Source organism: Salvelinus sp. IW2-2015, linkage group LG31 (genome assembly GCF_002910315.2).
Source record: "Salvelinus sp. IW2-2015 linkage group LG31, ASM291031v2, whole genome shotgun sequence".
Classification (NCBI taxonomy): Eukaryota; Metazoa; Chordata; class Actinopteri; order Salmoniformes; family Salmonidae; genus Salvelinus; species Salvelinus sp. IW2-2015.
The window spans coordinates 995,359-1,015,066 of NC_036870.1; the positions used below are offsets into that span (position 1 = coordinate 995,359).

The following is a 19,708-nucleotide window of genomic DNA, read 5'->3' on the forward strand; positions in this document are numbered from 1 at the left end:
AGTCGGTCCAGAGCCAGCTCCCTTCCTCCTCACCGGTCGTATGATTGTTGTATTGATCTCCTTCCGGGGACCACTCCCCTCGGGGTAGACTATACTCTCTGTCGGCCTCCGAACGTAAGGCTCTCGAGGATTATCTGTCTGTTTCTCTCGACGCCGGGTACCGTGGTGCCTTCTTCCTCTCCCGCCGGAGCGGGATTTTTCTTTGTTAGAAGAAGGACGGTACTCTGCGCCCCTGCGTGGATTATCGAGGGCTGAATGACATAACGGTTAAGAATCGTTATCCGCTTCCCCTTATGTTGTCAGCCTTCGAGATTTTGCAGGGAGCCAGGTTCTTTACTAAGTTGGACCTTCGTAACGCTTACCATCTCGTACGCATCAGAAGGGGGACGAGTGGAAGACGGCGTTTAACACTCCGTTAGGGCATTTTGAATACGGGTTCTGCCGTTCGGTCTCGCTAATGCTCCAGCTGTCTTTCAGGCATTAGTTAATGATGTACTGAGGAGACATGCTGAACATTTTTGTTTTCGTTTACCTTGACGATATCCTGATTTTTTCACCGTCACTCGAGATTCATGTTCAGCACGTTCGACGTGTACTCCAGCGCCTTTTAGAGAATTGTCTCTACGTGAAGGCTGAGAAGTGCGCCTTTCATGTCTCTCTGTCACTTTTCTCGGTTCTGTTATTTCGCTGAAGGCATTCAGATGGATCCCGCTAAGTCCAGGCTGTCAGCGATTGGCCCGTTCCTAAGTCACGTGTCGAGTTGCAGCGTTTCTCGGTTTCGCTAATTTCTATCGGCGTTTCATTCGTAATTTCGGTCAAGTGGCTGCCCCTCTCACAGCTCTGACTTCTGTCAAGACTTGCTTTAAGTGTCCGGTTCCGCCCAGGGAGCTTTTTGATCTCCTCAAGAAGGCTTTTACATCCGCCCTATCCTTGTTACTCCTGACGTCACTAAACAATTCATTGTCGAGGTTGACGCTTCAGAGGTGGGCGTGGGACCATTCTGTCTCAGCGCTTCCAGTCTGACGATAAGGTCCATCCTTGCGCTTACTTTTCTCATCGCCTGTCGCCATCGGAACGCAACTATGAGTGGGTAACGCGAACTGCTCCCATCCGCTTAGCCATAGGCGAATGGCGACAGTGGTTGGAGGGGCGACCGTCCCTTTTGTCGTTTGGACTGACCATAAGAACCTTGAGTACATCCGTTCGCCAAACGACTAATGCACGTCAAGCTCGTTGGGCGTTGTTTTTTGCTCGTTTCGAGTTCGTGATTTCCTATCGTCCGGGAAATAAGAACACCAAGCCTGATGCCTTATCCCGTCTCTTTAGTTCTTCTGTGGCTTCTACCGACCCCGAGGGGATTCTCCCTGAAGGGCGTGTTGTCGGGTTGACTGTCTGGGAATGTAGAGGACAGGTAAAGCAAGCACTCACTCACACTGCGTCGCCGCGCGCTTGTCCTAGTAACCTTTCGTTCGTTCCTGTCTCTACTCGTCTGGCTGTTCTTCAGTGGGCTCACTCTGCCAAGTTAGCTGGCCACCCGGCGTTCGGGTACGCTTGCTTCTATTCGCCAGCGGTTTTGGTGGCCTACTCAGGAGCGGGACACGCGCCGTTTCGTGGCTGCTTGTTCGGACTGCGCGCAGACTAAGTCGGGTAATCTCCTCCTGCCGGTCGTCTCAGACCGCTTCCCATTCCTTCTCGACCATGGTCTCACATCGCCTTTAGACTTTATTACCGGTCTGCCTTCGTCTGCGGGGAAGACTGTGATTCTTACGGTTATCGATAGGTTCTCTAAGGCGGCACATTTCATTCCCCTCGCTAAGCTCCTTCCGCTAAGGAGACGGCACAAATCATCATTGAGATGTGTTCAGAATTCATGGCCTCCCGTTAGACGCCGTTTCAGACAGAGGTCCGCAATTCACGTCACAGTTTTGGAGGAGTTCTGTCGTTTGATTGGTGCTTCCGTCAGTCTCTCTTCCGGGTTTCATCCCAGTCTAACCGTCAAGCAGAAGGGCCAACAAAGTCGATTGGTCGCATTTTACGCAGCCTTTCGTTTCGAAACCCTGCGTCTTGGGCAGAACAGCTCCCCTGGGCTGAGTACGCTCACAACTCGCTTCCTTCGTCTGCTACGGGCTATCCCCGTTTCAGAGTAGTCTTGGCTACCAGCCTCCTCTGTTTTCGTCCCAGCTCGCCGAGTCCAGCGTTCCCTCCGCTAGGCTTTTGTCCAACGTTTGTGAGCGCACCTGGAGGAGGGTCAGGTCTGCACTTTTTTCCGTTACAGGGCGCAGACTGTGAGAGCCGCCAATAAACGTAGGATTAAGAGTCCTAGGTATTGTCGCGGTCAGAGAGTGTGGCTTTCCACTCGTAACCTTCCCCTTACGACAGCTTCTCGCAAGTTGACTCCGCGGTTCATTGGTCCGTTCCGTGTCTCTCAGGTCATCAATCCTGTCGCGTGCGACTGCTTCTTCCGCGACATCTTCGTCGCGTCCACCCTGTCTTCCATGTCTCTTGTGTCAAGCCTTTTCTTCGCGCTCCCGTTCGTCTTCCCTCCCCCCCCCCCCCGTCCTTGTCGAGGGCGCTCCTATTTACAAGGTACGGAGGATCATGGACATGCGTTCTCGGGACGTGGTCACCAGTACTTAGTGGATTGGGAGGGTTACGGTCCTGAGGAGAGGAGTTGGGTTCCATCTCGGGACGTGCTGGACCGTTCGTTGATTGATGATTTCCTTCGTTGCCGCCAGGGTTCCTCCTCGAGTGCGCCAGGAGGCGCTCGGTGAGTGGGGGGTACTGTCATGTTTTGTCATTGATTATCATGTCTTGTCCCTGTGCTTCCCTCTGCTGGTCTTGTTAGGTTCTTTCTCTTTCTCTCTCTCTCTCCTTCCTCCCTCTCTCCCTCTCCCGCTCTCTCTCTCTCTATCGTTCCGTTCCTGCTCCCAGCTGTTTCTCATTCTCCTAACGACCTCATTTGCTCTTCACACCTGTCCCCTATTTCTGCCCTCTGATTAGAGTCCCTATTTCTCCCTCTGTTTTCCGCTTCTGTCCTTGTCGGATTCTTGTTTGATGTTTGCTGTTCCTGTGTCCTTGTTCCGCCCTGTCGTGTTCTTTGCCTTCTTCAGATGCTGCGWGTGAGCAGGTGTCTAGGTCAGCTACGGCCAGTGCCTTCCTGAAGCGACCTGCAGTCTGTGGTCGCGTCTCCAGTCGTTCCTCTCTTTTGACGAGAGGATTTCAGTTTCCTGTTTTGGATTTCCAGGAGAATCATTATTTGTTTTATACTGGAATAAAGACTCTGTTACTATTACGTCGCTTTTGGGTCCTCATTCACCAGCATAACACTACCGCCCCATAGCACTCACTTCTGTCCTCATGAAGTGTTTTGAGAGGCTAGTCAAGAAGCATATCACCGCCACCTTACCGGCCACCCAAGACCCACTTCAGTTTGCATACTGCCCCAACAGGTCCACAGATGACGCAATCGCCATCACACTGCACACTGCCCTATCCCAACTGGACAAAAAGAATACCTATGTAAGAATGCTGTTCATTGACTACAGCTCAGCATTCAACACCGTAGTACCCTCCAAGCTCATCATCAAGCTGGAATCCCTTGGTCTCAACCCCTCCCTGTGCACTTGGGTCCTGTGCACTTGGGTCCTTATGACGGGCCACCCCTAGGTGGTGAAGGTAGGAAACAACATTTCCACTTCGCTGACCCTCAACACTGGGGCCCCACAAGGGTATGTGCTCAGTCCTCTCCTGTACTCCCTGTTCACCCACGACTGCGTGGCCACGCACGCCTCCAACTCAATCATCAAGTTTGCAGATGACACAACAGTAGTAGGCTTGATAACCAACCCACAACGAGACAGCCTACTGGGAGGAGGGGAGGGCACTCGGAGTGTGGTGACAGGAAAACAACCTCTTGCTCAACATCAACAAAACAAAGAAGAAGAACCTGAAGGTTCTGGAGAAGGTCTGTATGGAGGAGTGGGCCAAAATCCATGCTGCAGTGTGTGCAAACCTGGTCAAGAACTACAGGAAACGTATGATCTCTGTAATTGCAAACAAAGGTTTCTGTACCAAATATTAAGTTCTGCTTTTCTGATGTATCAAATACTTATGTCGTGCAATAAAATGCTAATTAATTACTTAAAAATCATACTATGTGATTTTCTGGATTTTTGTTTTAGATTCCGTCTCTCACAGTTGAAGTGTACCTATGATAAAAATTACAGACCTCTACATGCTTTGTAAGTAGGAAAACCTGCAAAATCGGCAGTGTCTCAAATACTTGTTCTCCCCACTGTATATACTGTATTTTATACCATCTACTGCACCATGCCTATGCCACTTGGCCATCGCTCATCCATATATTCACCACTTTAGATTTGTGCGTATTAGGTAGTTGGTGGGGAATTGTTAGATTACTTGTTCAATTTGTGTGTAGTAGGTAGTTGTTGGGAATTGTTAGATATTACTTGTTAGATATTACTGCACTGTTGGAACTAGAAGCACAAGCATTTCGCTACACTCACATTAACATCTGCTAGCCATGTGTATGTGTATGTGACAAATAAAATTTGATTTGATGTCTGGAACAGGAAAAAAATTAAAAACACAATTCTACAAAAAACACGTCTTTCTTTTTTTACTTTCCCTTGCTCAAAACAACTTGTGTATATAACTGGTTGAAATGTTGTTGCAAGCGTACAGATTTTTTGCTGGGAGGTTGTCTTCCTCATTAGGCACATGCGTGTGTCATTACGTCATTCTAGCTTCTGTGTTATTTGAGAAAATGGGTGTGTTACTTCCGCACCGCGTTACTTTCGTCATGGTTTTGCGGTGAGGACTAGATGGTATACAGCTTCGAACAGAATTTACTTTTCATAGGTTAAGAGAACTTACACAGCAGGTTATGATAATTAACATAGCAGGTTAAAATAATTAGGTAAAGGTTAGGACACTGCTTAGGTTTATGCGTAATTAAAATGCAAAAATTCTGCCCGAAACAACAAAATAAAAGACAATTTATGCAACGTAGGTGTCACTTCCATATGTAGTGTCACGCCCTGATCTGTTTCACCTGTCCTTGCGCTTGTCTCCATCCCCCTCCAGGTGTCGCCCCTCTTTCCAATTATCCCCTGTGTTTTTATACCTGTGTTCTCTGTCTGTTTGTTGCCAGTTCGTCTTGTTCGTTCAAGCTAACCAGCAGTTTCCTGTCAGCTCCTATCGTTTCCCAGCCTCTCTTTCCTCATCTTCCTGGTTTTTGACCTCTGCTTATCCTCACCCTGTACTGCCCGCCTGACCTTTCTGCCTGTCCCTGACCCTGAGTTTGCCTGCCGTCCTGTACTGTTGCTCCACCTCTGGATTACTGAACTCTGCCTGTCCCTGACCCTGAGTCAGCCTGCCATACTGTACCTTTGCTTTACCCTGGATCTTCGACCCCTGCCCGCCTTGACCTGTCTTTGCCTGCCCCTGTTGCAACAACAAACATTGTTACCTCGACAGTCTGCACCTGGGTCTTACCTTTATTACTGATATGTAGCTGTATACCATGTAGCGACAACCCGGTTCTCCACTGCTTTTATTTAAAAACGGTAAAAACGATATGTATTAAAGTACCCTCAGATGAAAGGTGACATGTTGTACTGTCACCTCATATGAAACATTTGCTATAAAATACAAAATGCTGTAGAAGAGCCAAAAGTACACATTTTAGTTTCACTGTCCAAATAAATACGGAGGGGAGTGTATTGATGTTTTAATTGAGGGATTGGGTTGGTAGTGTATGACCTGTGATGGAATAAAATGGGTTATTGAAACGAGAATTCCTAAATTGAGGAATTAAACAGATTTTCAATAATCGTACACCAAACAAATATGTGAAGTGATTTATGACTGGAAACTAATTTCAGTGAAAATGAATAGACTACAAATTACAATAGAGACCACAGAACCAGTTTCCAAGTTGTAATGATGTTCTGGATTACTACTGTCTGTCTTTGCATGTCAACAATATTCGTCTTGGCACAAATACAGAAGACTTTCTAGGGAGTTTATCCTAGCCACCGTGCTTCTACACCTGCATTGCTTGCTGTTTGGGGTTTTAGGCTGGGTTTCTGTACAGCACTTTGTGACATCAGCTGATGTAAGAAGGACTTTATAAATACATTTGATTGATTGATTGATTTGATTGACTTAAGCAGAGGGTTGAAAGCTTGTCTGGTTCAACTCTTGGTGGATTGGTTTTGGCTGATTGAAGCCCATGGAGCTGTTGATTCGGTCCCAGGTGATAAGGTTATTGAAAAATAACTGCTTTATTGGCCGAGGGACTTGTCTGGTCCATCAGCTTGCGTAAGAGTCTTCCATCTGAGCCTGGAAGTTGTCGACCAGAGGCTTAAGCTGGGCCTGCATGTTCTCAGCCAGGGGCTTCAGCTGGCCTGGATCTGCTGCAGCTGGCCTTTTCCATCCTCTACGAACGTCCTGTTTGGAGGAAGCTGGTGGTTAGTGGTCTGAATATTGACAAAGGAGAGTGCCAAAAATATATTTGAAAATAAGTTCAAACACATTGCCTGTTAAGCTTTTGCAGTCATTGTCACGTTCCTGACCTGTTTTCTATTGTTTTGTATGTGTTAGTTGGTCAGGGCGTGAGGTTGGGATGGGCAGTTGCTGTTGTTTGTTCTATGTGGGAGTGTGTTGGTTAATTAGCCTTATATGGTTCTCAATCAGGCACAGGTGTTATTTCATTTCCTCTGATTGAGAATCATATATAGGTTGGCTGTTCTCACTGTTTGTTTGTGGGTGATTGTCTCCTGTGTCTGTGTTGCACCATACGGGACTGTTTCGGTTTGTTTGTTCGTTGTTTTATGTAGTCATTTTTCCTGTTCGTGCGTTCTTCGAGTTACATTAAGTTCTTACGTTCAGGTTTGTCTACTCCGTTTGTTGTTTTGTTTAAAGTCAAGTATAGTTCGTGTCAGTGTTCGTCGCTTGTCAATAAATCATTATGTCAACATACCTCGCTGCGTGATTGGTCCACCGATCCTTCTCTCCTCTCCTCGTCGAGGAGGAGGAAGAGCTAGAGACCGTTACAGAATCACACCAACCTAGACCAAGCGACGGGGGAGAGCGCACAAGGAAACCAGGACTCGTGGACATGGGAGGAAATATTGAACGGAAAAGGACCCTGGGCTCAGACAGGGCATATCGCCGCTCCATTGAAGAGAGGGAGGCAGCTAAGCCCAGGAGCGTGGTTTGAGGAGGCAGCAGGAGACATTGCTGAAACCGAAAAGCGCGGTTAAAGGGAGAGTGGCGAAGTCAGGTAGAAACCTGCGCCTACTCCCTGTACTTACCGTGGAGACGAGAGGTACGGGCAGACACCGTGTTACGCAGTAGAGCACACGGTGTCTCCTTACGTGTGCATAGCCCGTGCGGGTTATTCCACCTCCCGCACTGGTAGGGCTAGATTGAGCATTGAGCCAAGTGCCATGAAGCCGGCTCTACATATCTGGCCACCAGGCGTCTCCTCGGGCCGGCTTACATGGCACCAGCCTTACACATGGTGTCCCGGTTCGCCTACATAGCCCGGTGCGGGTTATTCCCCCCGCACTGTCGGGCGACGGGGAGTATTCAACCAGGTAAGGTTGGGCAGGCTCAATGCTCAAGGGAGCCAGTCGCCTGCACGGTCCGGTATTTCCGGCGCCACCTCCCCGCTCCAGCCCAGTACCACCAGTGCCTACACCACGCACCAGGCTTCCTGTGCGTCTCCAGAGCCCAGTTCCTCCTCCACGCACTCTTCCTGTGGTGTGTGTCTTCGGCCGGTGCCTCCAGTTCCGGCACCACGCACTAAGCCACCTGTGCGTCTCCAGAGCCTGTATGCACTGTTCCTTCTCCCCGCACTCGCCCTGAGGTGCGTGCCTCAGCCAGTACCTCCAGTTCCGGTACCACGCACCAGGCCTATAGTGCGCATCGAGAGTCCAGTGTGCCCTGTTGTTGTTCCCCGCACTAGCCTAAGAGGTGTCCTTAGCCGGTACCTCCAGTTCCGGCGCACGCACCAGCCTATAGTGCGTCTCAGTCGGCCAGAGTCTGCCGTCTGCCAAGCGGCGCCTGAACTGCCCGTCTGCCAAGCGGCGCCTGAACTGCCGTCTGCCAACGCGCCTGACTGCCCTCTGCCAAGCGGCGCCTGAACTGCCCGTCTGCCAAGCGCGCGTACTGCCGTCTGCCAAGCGCGCCTGAACTGCCCGTCTGCCAAGCGTCGCGCCTGAACTGCCCGTCTGCCAAGCGGCGCCTGAACTGCCCGTCTGCCACCGGCGCCTGAACTGCCCGTCTGCCCAAGGCGCCTGAAGCGCCGTCTGCCCAACGGCGCCTGAACTGCCCGTCTGCCCAACGGCGCCTGAACTGCCCGTCTGCCCAACGCTGTCTGAACTGTCCGTCTGCCAAGCGCCGCATGAACTGCCCGTCTGTTATGAGCCTTCAAAGCGCCCGTCTGCCATGAGCCTGCAAAGCCGCCCGTCTGCCATGAGCCTACAGAGCCGTCCGCCAGACAGGAGCCGCTAGAGCCGTCCGCCAGACAGGAGCCGCTAAGCCTTCCGCCAGACGGATCAGCAGAGCCTTCCGCCAGACCGGATCAGCCAGAGCCTTCCGCCAGACCGGATCAGCCAGAGCCTTCCGCCAGACCGGATCAGCCAGAGCCTTCCGCCAGACCGGATCAGCCAGAGGCTTCCGCCAGACCGGATCAGCCAGAGCCTTCCGCCAGACCGGATCAGCCAGAGCCTTCCGCCAGACCGGATCAGCCAGAGCCTTCCGCCAGACCGGATCAGCCAGAGCCGTCAGTGCGATGACAGCCAGAGCGTCAGCGAGCCATGACCAGCCAGAGCCGTCAGCGATGACCATGCGCAGACCATGACCAGCCAGAGCCGTCAGCGAGCCATGACCAGCCAGAGCCGTCATCCAGCCAGATCCGCCAGAAGCCCCAGAGCCAGCCGTCATCCAGCCAGGATCCGCCAGAGCCGTCATCCAGCCAGGATCCGCCAGAGCCGTCATCCAGCCAGGATCCGCCAGAGCCGTCATCCAGCCAGGTCATCCGCCAGATCGACGTCATCCAGCCAGGATCCGCCAGAGCCAGCCAGCCAGGATCCCGCCGTCCCTCAGTCCGGAGCTGCCGTCCCTCAGTCCGGAGCTGCCGCCCTCAGTCCGGTGCTGCCCCTTAGTCCGGTGCTGCCCCTTAATCCAGTGGGGTTAATTTGGGGGTGGCCATTTGGAGGAGGCTACGAAACGGGTAGTGACTATGGTGGGGTGGGAACCACGCCCAGAGCCTGAGCCGCCACCGTGGATTGATGCCCACCCAGACCCTCCCCTAGACTTTTTGGTGGTGCGTCCGGAGTTCGCACCTTGAGGGGGGGGTTATGTCACGTTCCTGACCTGTTTTCTATGTTTTGTATGTGTTTAGTTGGTCAGGGCGTGAGTTGGGATGGGCAGTCTGTGTTGTGTTGTTCTATGTGGGAGTGTGTTGGTTAATTAGCCTTATATGGTTCTCAATCAGGGACAGGTGTTATTCATTTCCTCTGATTGAGAATCATATATAGGTTGGCTGTTCTCACTGTTTGTTTGTGGGTGATTGTCTCCTGTGTCTGTGTCTGTTGCACCATACGGGACTGTTTTCGGTTTGTTTGTTCGTTTTCATTTTATGTAGTCATTTTCCTGTTCGTGCGTTCTTCGAGTTACATGTAAGTTCTTACGTTCAGGTTGTTCTACTCCGTTTGTTGTTTTGTTTAAAGTCAAGTATAGTTCGTGTCAGTGTTCGTCGCTTCTTTCCGCCCCCTTGGTTTTCAATTAAAATTTTTTCCCCATTATTTTTATTTTGGGGTCCTGTCACATACCTCGCTGCGTATTGGTCCACCGATCCTTCTCTCCTCTCCTCGTCCGAGGAGGAGGAAGAGCTAGAGCACCGTTACAGTCATTAGCATTTTTTTAATCTAATTTTGGAATGTATATGATTGTTGCGAAGCATCCATTCTACAGCATTATTTTTGACTGCTGTTTATTGTAAATTATGCAAAAGAATGAAGATGTGTTGTGTTTGTTTCACAGTTAATAGTTTAAAAAATGTCACTCACTCTGACTGGATCTTCTGCACTAGCTCCTGAGTGGTGGAGGTCAGCTGAGCTGACAGATCCTGGAAATACTGTGCCAGCGTCTCAACCTCGGGGGACTGTGCTGCTTGGCTTCCTATGGGTAGCCAGAGGATAACTTCATTAACATATTCCAACATTGTACTCAAACCGTTTATGCCCATACAGCATACAACAACACATACAAGACCCTCTCTACATACAGTCATTTAAAATACATGAGTTATAAATAAATCCACCAACTCTGCAATATAAGATTCCTATATCTCGCATATCTCTCAGTATTGTTGTATTATACGCTGAGTATAGCAAACATTAGGAAACCCTTTTGCCCTCAGAACAGCCCAGATTTATCGGGCATGGACTCTACAAAGTGTCGAAGCATTCCACAGGGATGCTGTCCCATGTTGACTCCAATGCTTCCCACAGTTGTGTAAAGTTGGCAGGATTTTCTTTGGGTGGTGGACCATTCTTGATACACACGGGAAACTGTTGAGCGTGAAAACCCAGCAGCATTGCAGTTCTTGACACAAACCGGTGCTCCTGGCACCTTCTACCATATCCCGTTCAAATGGACTTAAATATTTTCACCCTCTGAATGGCACACATACACAATCCACGTCTTAATTGTCTCAAGGTTTAAACATCCTTATTTAACCTGTCTCCTCCCCTTCATCTACACTGATTGAAGTGGATTTAACAAGTGACATCAATAAGGGATCATAGCTTTCGCCTGGATTCACCTAGTCAGTCTATGTGAGGGAAAGAGCAGGTGTTCTTAATGTTTTGTACACTCAGTGTATCGTGCAGATATATGAAATATAGTTATAGATCCACATAATCTCCATACAGAATGCAATCTATGAGACTGTGTGTGTGTGTACGTGTTTTTGTTTCAGCTATGATTGTGTATTTAATTCTGAGTGCTACCACAGGGGAGAAACTAACGACAGAGTGTTCCTTTCACTTATGAAGATTTTTCACTTAAAGTGTGCCAGAGCGAGCACGACAACTAGGGCGGCAAGGGAGAACTTCATGGCTGCTGAGTATGGCACCTGAGGAGAGAAGAAAGTGCTAGGATTAGCTTGACCCCATAGGTCTGTGGAGGCATGGTTTGATCACCGGATGGCTGTGGTGTAAAGTAACTAAGTAAAAATAATTTTAAGTACTACTAAGTCGTTTTCACTTTACTATTCATATTTTTGACAATTTGTACTTTTACTCCACCACATTCTTAAAGAAAAGATGTACTTTTTAATTCCATATTTCCCCTGACACAAAGTACTTGTTACATTTCAAATGCTCAGGCTGGAGAGAAATATGGTCCAATTCAGACACAACGCATTGTCATCACTACTGCCTCTGATCTGGTGGACTCACTAACCACAAATACTGCGTTTGTAAAATATGTCTGAGTGGTGGAGTTTGCCCCTGGCTATCCGTATATTTAAAACACAAGAACATTGTGCTGTCTGGTTTGTGTAATATACGGAATTTGATGAAGACACATAGTATTTACTTTTTATATTTTTACTCAAGTATGACAATTGATTACTTTTTCCACCACTGTACTTTAGTACATTTACTGAAGTAGTATTTTACTGTGGGACATTCACTTTTACTTGAGTCATTTTGTATTAAGGTATCTTTATTTTTACTCATGTATGACAATTAAGTACTTTTCCCACCACTCCCGGGTGGTAAGATTGCCATCCCTGAAGCATTTAGTTGTTTCAAGGATTTTCCCTTGGTATAACAAATAAGGGCACTCAGTGGCACGTTTGGGATCAGTTAAACTTAACTCAGTTAATTCAGGAAGATTTTGAAATCATAATGAATTGGTTTAATAGTAATGGAGTTGGTCAAATACATGGCTCCCGAGTGGCGCAGCGGTCTAAGGCACAGCATCTTAGTACTAGAGGCGTCATTACAGACCCTGGTTCGATTCCAGGCTGTATTACAACCGGCTGTGATTGGGAGTCCCATATGGCGGAGCACAATTTGTCCAGCGTTGTTAGTGTTTGGTTGGGGTAGGCCGTCATTGTAAATAAGAATTTGTTCTTAATTGACTTACCTAGTTAAATAAAGGTTAAAATAAAGAAAAAAAATACCCGTACCCCTGCCTCCCTAGTAAATTGCAACTTCTGCCTTAAGGACAACAAAGTCAAGGTATTGGAGTGGCCCTGACCTCAATCCTATAGACAATTTGTGGGCAGAACTGAAAAAGCGTGTGCGAGCAAGGAGGCCTACAAACCTGACTCAGTTACACCAGCTCTGTCAGGAGGAATGGGCCAAAATTCACCCAACTTATTGTGGGAAGCTTGTGGAAGGCTACCCAAAACGTTTGACCCAAGTTAAACAATTTAAAGGCAATGCTACCAAATACTAATTGAGTGTATGTAAACGTCTGACCCACTGGGAATGTGATAAAATAAATAAAATCTGAAATAAATCATTCTCTCTACTATTATTCCGACATTTCACATTCTTAAAATAAAGTGGTGATCCTAACTGACCTAAGACAGGGAATTTTTACTAGGATTAAATGTCAGAAATTGTGAGTTTGTATTTAGCTAATGTGTATGTAAACTTCCGACTTCAACTGTATATACACTACCATTCAAAAGTTTTGGGTCACTTATAAATGTCTTTGTTTTGAAGGAAATGCAATTTTTTTGTCCATGAAAATAACTTCAAATTGATCCGAAATACAGTGTAGACATTGTTAATGTTGTAAATGACTATTGTACGGCTGATTTGTAATGGAATATCTACATAGGCGTACAGAGGCCCATTATCAGCAACCATCACTCCTGTGTTCCAATGGCAAGTTGTGTTAGCTAATCCAAGTTTATCATTTTAAAAGGCTAATTGATCGTTAGAAAACCCTTTTGCAATTATGTTAGCACAGCTGAAAACGTTGTCCTATTAAAGAAGCAATACAACTGGCCTTCTTTAGACTAGTTGAGTATCTGGAGCATCAGCATTTGTGGGTTCGATTACAGGCTCAAAATGGCCAGAAACAAAGGACTTTCTTCTGAAACTCGTCAGTCTATTGTTGTTCTGCGATATGAAGGCTATTCCATGCGAGAAATTGTCAAGAAACTGATGATCTCGTATAACGTTGTGTACTACTCCCTTCACAGAACAACGCAAACTGGTTCTAACAGAATAGAAAGAGGAGTGGGAGGCCCAGGTGCACAACTGAGCAAGAGGACAAGTACATTAGAGTGTCTAGTTTGAGAAACAAACGCCTCACAAGTCCTCAACTGGCAGCTTCATTAAATAGTACCCCGCAAAACACCAGTCTCAACGTCAACAGTGAAGAGGCGACTCCGGGATGCTGGCATTCTAGGCAGAGTTCCTCTGTCCAGTGTCTGTGTTCTTTTGCCCATCTTAATCTTTTCTTTTTATTGGCCAGTCGGAGATATGGCATTTTCTTTGCAACACTGCATAGAAGGCCAGCATCCAGGAGTTGCCTCTTCACTGTTTACGTTGAGACCGGTGTTTTGCGGGTACTATTTAATGGGGCTGCCATATGTGTTATTTCATCGTTTTGATGTCTTCACTATTATTCTACAATTTAGAAAATCGTCAAAATAATGAAAAACCCTGGAATGAGTAGGTGTCCAAACTTTTGACTGGTACTGTGTATATATATATATGTCTGTCTGTCTGTCTGTCTGTGTATAACTATACATTTAATATTCATTTATACTGTTATGGCCTTTTATTCATAAATGTTGCATTTGGTAATATTAGGTCAGAATTCTTTAGTTATTAATGGTGGAATTTCTCCACAAACATTTCTATATGACGTCTGCATGTAACCTGGTGCCATTTATTTCCAGTGTCTTAGAGAAGGAGTGCCGATTTACCTTGGGTTAATCACAGACTGTGTTGATTCATACAATGCCCTTGAGCTCTTGTACTTTCCTTTCAGAAAAATATGCAGAAGCTAGGCCTAAGTGTTCACTACTACGGCTTTGAATGCAAAGGGCACTCAATATCATCTGTTATTTGTAGTGGTGACCCATCATTCAGGGCGGGTCGGACAGAGCCACACCTGTTTTGAGTCCCACAAACATAATGAATGGTCCAAAAATATATGAATTAGTATATATATATTTTATTTTATTTTTGGTTGCCTGTTTTGCATGTTATTTTGGCATTAATACGTGTCACATATCAGTTTGCAAACAATGTACAAAATAAATACAAATCTTTGAGTTAATAAAGCCACATACAAACATTGAGTAAGGCAACTCCAAAATGCAGGCTTTTAAACTTAGCTCAGTGCTTTCTGTGGTGGTGGGGCAGCCAAAGGAAAATACGGAGCGTAGAGTAAAGTAAAGTTCTCTAGTTGCGCCGTGATTGGCTCAATGTTCTGTCAGTCATGGGGACACTACGTCACTAAAAAATCTACGGGGAGAGCTCGAAAATTCAAGCCCCTTGGGTGCTGCCATACAGTTACATTAGAAGTGCCCATCCAAGAAGGGTCATTGGCCACAGATAAAATGACGTTAAATCGCGTTATATATACTGTAGCTTTGAATGGACTGATCATGTCAACATCATACTTTCAAAATCTTAGCTAGCAAGCTAGACAAGCAGTCATCATCATGAATCAAGTCGACAATCTACTGGCAAATCCTTTTCAATCCTTGTCATATGAAGAGAAATTATAGATAAAACATATCGGTGCTCATTGGCCATTGGACATAAATATTACACAACAAGTTGGAAATTGCAAATTCAACAATGAGTGGTTTGGAAAGAATCAGTGGCTAACTGCAAGTGTTGCAAAGCAATCATTAGCCTGCTTTTTCAGGGTGTGTGGTCCAAGTCTGGGTTTAACTTATGGCTGAGATCCCGTTAACGGGATCGATATGACAAACAGCCAGTGAAAGTGCAGGGCGCCAAATTCAAACAACAGAAATCTCATAATTAAAATTCCTCAAACATACAAGTATCTTATACCATTTTAAAGGCAATCTTGTTGTTCAAAAAGGCTTTACAGCGAAAGCACCACAAACGATTATGTTAGGTCACCGCCAAGTCACAGAAAAACACAGCCATTTTTCCAGCCAAAGACAGGAGTCACAAAAAGCAGAAATAGAGATAAAATTCATCTCTAACCTTTGATGATCTTCATCAGATGACACTCATAGGACTTCATGTTACACAATACATGTATGTTTTGTTCGGTAAAGTTCATATTTATATAAAAAAATCTCAGTATACATTGGCGCGTTATGTTCAGTAGTTCCAAAAACATCCAGTGATTTTGCAGAGAGCCACATCAATTTCCAGAAATACTCATAATAAACGTTGATTGGCGCGTTATGTTCAGTAGTTCCAAAAACATCCAGTGATTTTGCAGAGAGCCACATCAATTTCCAGAAATACTCATAATAAACGTTGATCAAAGATACAAGTGTTATACATAGAATTTTAGATCCACTTCTCCTTAATGCAACCGCTGTGTCAGATTTCAAAAAAGCTTTACGGAAAAAGCAAACCATGCAATAATCTGAGTACGGCGCTCAGAGCCCAAACCAGCCAAGAAGATATCCGCCATATTGTGCAGTCAACAGAAGTCAGAAATAACATGATAAATATTCACTTACCTTTGATGATCTTCATCAGAATGCACTCCCAGGAATCCCAGTTCCACAATAAATGTTTGTTTTCTTCGATAATGTCCAAATAGCTACTTTTGTTAGTGCGTTTTGTAAACAAATCCAAAGTCACGACGCGCGTTCACTAGGAGCAGACAAAATGTCAAAAAGTTCCGTTACAGTCCATAGAAACATGTCAAACGATGTATAGAATCAATCTTTAGGATGTTTTTAACATAAATCTTCAATAATGTTCCAACCGGAGAATTCCTTTGTCTTCAGAAAAGCAAATGGAACAGAGCTCACTCTCACGTGAACGAGCGTCACGAGCTCAAAGCATTCTGCCAGACCTCTGACTCATTACCCTCTCATTCGGCCCCACTTCACAATAGAAGCATCAAACAAGGTTCTATAGACTGTTGACATCTAGTGGAAGCCTTAGGAAGTGCAACATGACCCATATCCCACTCTATCTTCAATAGGGAATGAGTTGAAAAACGAACAACCTCAGATTTCCTACTTCCTGGTTGGATTTTTTCTCAGGTTTTTGCCTGCCATATGAGTTCTGTTATACTCACAGACATCATTCAAACAGTTTTAGAAACCTCAGAGTGTTTTCTTTCCAAATATACTAATAATATGCATATATTAGCAACTGGGACTGAGTAGCAAGCCGTTTACTCTGGGCACCTCTGGGCACCTTATTCATCCAAGATACTCAATACTGTCCCCAGCCATAATAAGTTTTAAGGGTCTCTTTACCAAGCTCAAAAGAATAAACATTCAACACCATGGGCCAGTAAAGGTTGTATACATTGGCCATGCTGTCAATCCAGCATGACTTCTGCGGCGTTCAAAACAACTGGAAACTTGGTACTGGGAAATCTCAGACTTCAGTGAGTTCAAGACAACTGGGAACTCTGAAAAAAACTAGTTCCAATTAGGAAAATACGTATTGAACGGTCATCCAACTCGGAATTCCAAGTCAGGAACTCTGGCCTCTTTCTTGAACTCCAACCTGAAGATCACTGATGTCATGATTCAACCTTGTTTTTTTCTGAGTTTGCAGTTGTCTTGAATGCATCTTCAATCCAGAGAATGCCAGACTTTGATGGCAATGTTTGATGATAAAATTTGCACACAAGAAGGACCGCCGCACCAGCTTCCTGTTCAAGTGAGCACCGCACAACAAGTTGAGTCCAAAAATGTATTGTATGCTGCTGCATATAAGATGTAATATGCCAGGGAGATATGTATACTGAATCTAAGAAAGTAATACTATGTGTACGTTATGTAATAAGCTGTTAGTAACCCATGAGCCTCACCCAAATAAGTTGGTCTCTTTCCCCCTCATAACTTAGCCTACTTAACCTGTTTTAGAGAAATGTAATCATCGAATATTGTAAGAGCTTTCATTGTCTGCATATATGCCCCCTTTATTTATCCGACGGTTCTAACTTGGTGTACAGGGAGAATACTATAAGAACGGCCCATGTTCTGAATTCTGTCACTGTACATGTCAAAAGTGCTGAACAGATTGACTACGTCCTTCCTCGCTCGGTCATAAATGTCTTAATTGAAATTACGGATTGCCTCTTATCCACTCATCGTCCCCTTATGCCATAGTTTGTACATGTCAATTGTCAGTAGAAACCACATTTGTTTAAGCAAGTCAGCCATATGAGCTATGTTTTTTTGAAAGGCAGTAAATGAGGCTGAATGAACTGTTTCGCTGCCAGACAAAGCTCTGCTGATCGCCAGGTGTAGCAGTGGTAAGGATTCACTCCATGGTGCTGAAAAGAAAGCTCTGCTGTTGGGACAGCTTTATGTAGGCCCTAACAGTTTGTGGGCAGTTTGTCACCGTTATAGTGTAATTCATGTATTGGTTAGTGTTGGGTTGTGTAGGGGCTTTGCTTGCATGCATCTAAAAAAAATGTGTTTGCCCCACCAAGATTTACATGCTAAAATCGCCACTGGTTATTTGGTGAAGATGCAAGTCCAGGGTGACAAAGAGAAACAGGGAAAAATGCAGAGAAAGTAGTGACAATGTAGTAAAAGCTTGCGTTCTTGGGATCTGTTGTGATATTATGTCAAATACTTAAGAGATTTTGGTTGCTGTGGCAGCTAGTAACAAAATTGAAATTGTCTACGGCGCTAAAAAGGTATTTGAAAGGGCAATGTAGAATGAATCTAAAAAGTATTATTTTACTGTGTGGACCCCATCCTGACAATGCTATGAAAGCTCTCTTTGGACTAGCTAAGTGTATCATCACCAGAAAAGAGTCATGTAACCTCATTTGATCTGAGCAGGATTCTTGCTATGACAACGCGTTTGGTCAAAGGTCAGCCTTCTTCCTAATCTATTAGGTTATAGATACAGGTAACTGCCAAAATAAAGGGTGTTAATAGGGCATTGGGCAATCACGAGCCAGAACAGCTTCAATGCACCTTGGCATAGATTCAACAAGTATCTGGAACTCTATTGGAGGGATGCGACACCATTCTTCCATGAGAAATTCAATAATTTGTGTTTTGTTGATGGTGGTGGAAAACGCTGCCTCGGGCGCTGCTCCAGAATCTCCCATAAATGTTCAATTTGGTTGAGACCTAGTGACTGAGACGGCCATGGCACATGATTTACATTGTTTTCATCAAACCATTCAGTGACCACTCGTGCCCTGTGGATGGGGGCATTGTTATTCTATTGGGGATAGACAAGACATGGTAGGCAAAATAATAGCCAAAATAATGGCCTGCCCAGCACTTTTATACATGACCCTAAGCATGATGGGATGTTAATTGCTTAATTAACTCAGAAACCACACTTGTGTGGAAGCACCTGCTTTCAATAAACTTTGTATCCATCAATTACTCAAGTGTTTCCATTATTTTGGCAATTACCTTTATATCGCCAACATGGAGCTGATATGGGCTGATATGCTAGATACCTCATCTGTATTCTGAATGTGTTTTAAATAGACATGCTATGATCTGCTTCTGAAATTGTACAGAATCTTCAGGAACGTTAAAGGCACAATCAGATATTTTTCTTGATACTCCAATTAATGATATATACCCACCGATTATTGAAGAAAATAACTTGAGATTTTTACAACCGTCTTTCCCCGTCATAACCCAAAATGTAAGGTTGCTTTGCTCAATTGTTTGTAAATAACATTGATGTTAACAAAAAGGTCCAGCTTCAAAATATGTTAAACATACAGTCTGGGATTGATTTTTTTTTCTTTTAAATATATGATATAGATTTTGGAAGAATATACACTATATATACAAAAGTATGTGGACATCCCTTCAAATGAGGGGTTTGGGATATTTCAGCCACACCGGTTGCTGACATGTTTATAAAATCGAGCACACACCAATCCATTCTCCATAGACAAACATTGGCAGTAGAATGGCCTTACTAAAGAGCTTAGTGACTCTCAACGTGGCACCGTTATAGGATGCCACCTTTCTAAAACAATTCAGTTCATCAAATTTCTGTCCTTCTACAGCTGCCCCTGTCAACAGTAAATGCTGTTATTGTGAAGTGGAAATGTCTAGGAGTAACAACTGCTCAGCCGCGAAGTGGTAGGCCACAAGCTCACAGAACCGGACCGCTGAGTGTACCAGTCCCATATTGCCTCTCTTTGGACTAGCCAAATGTATCATCACCAGAAGAGACTCACATCATGTAACCTCGTTACCTCATTTGATCTGAACAGGATTCTTGCTATGCCAAAGTGTTTGGTCAATGGTCAGCCTTTTTCCTAATCTACTAGGTTATAGATATACAGTGCCTTGCAAAAGTATTCAGACCACTTGGATTTCTGAAAATTTGATTGTGTTACAAAGTGGGATTAAAATGGATTTAATTGTAATTTTTCGGTCAATAATCTACAAACAATACTCTAATGTCAAAGTGGTAGAAGAAAAATTTGAACATTTTTTAAAGATTAATACAAAACA

The 19,708-nt window shown here is 45.1% G+C and overlaps 1 pseudogene; it reads right to left on the reverse strand.

Moving 5' to 3' along the window:
- Positions 1-5,274: 5,274 nt before the first annotated feature.
- On the reverse strand, positions 5,275-10,678 carry LOC111955448 (type-4 ice-structuring protein LS-12-like; annotated as a pseudogene).
- Between the last annotated feature and the right edge of the window lie 9,030 nt (positions 10,679-19,708).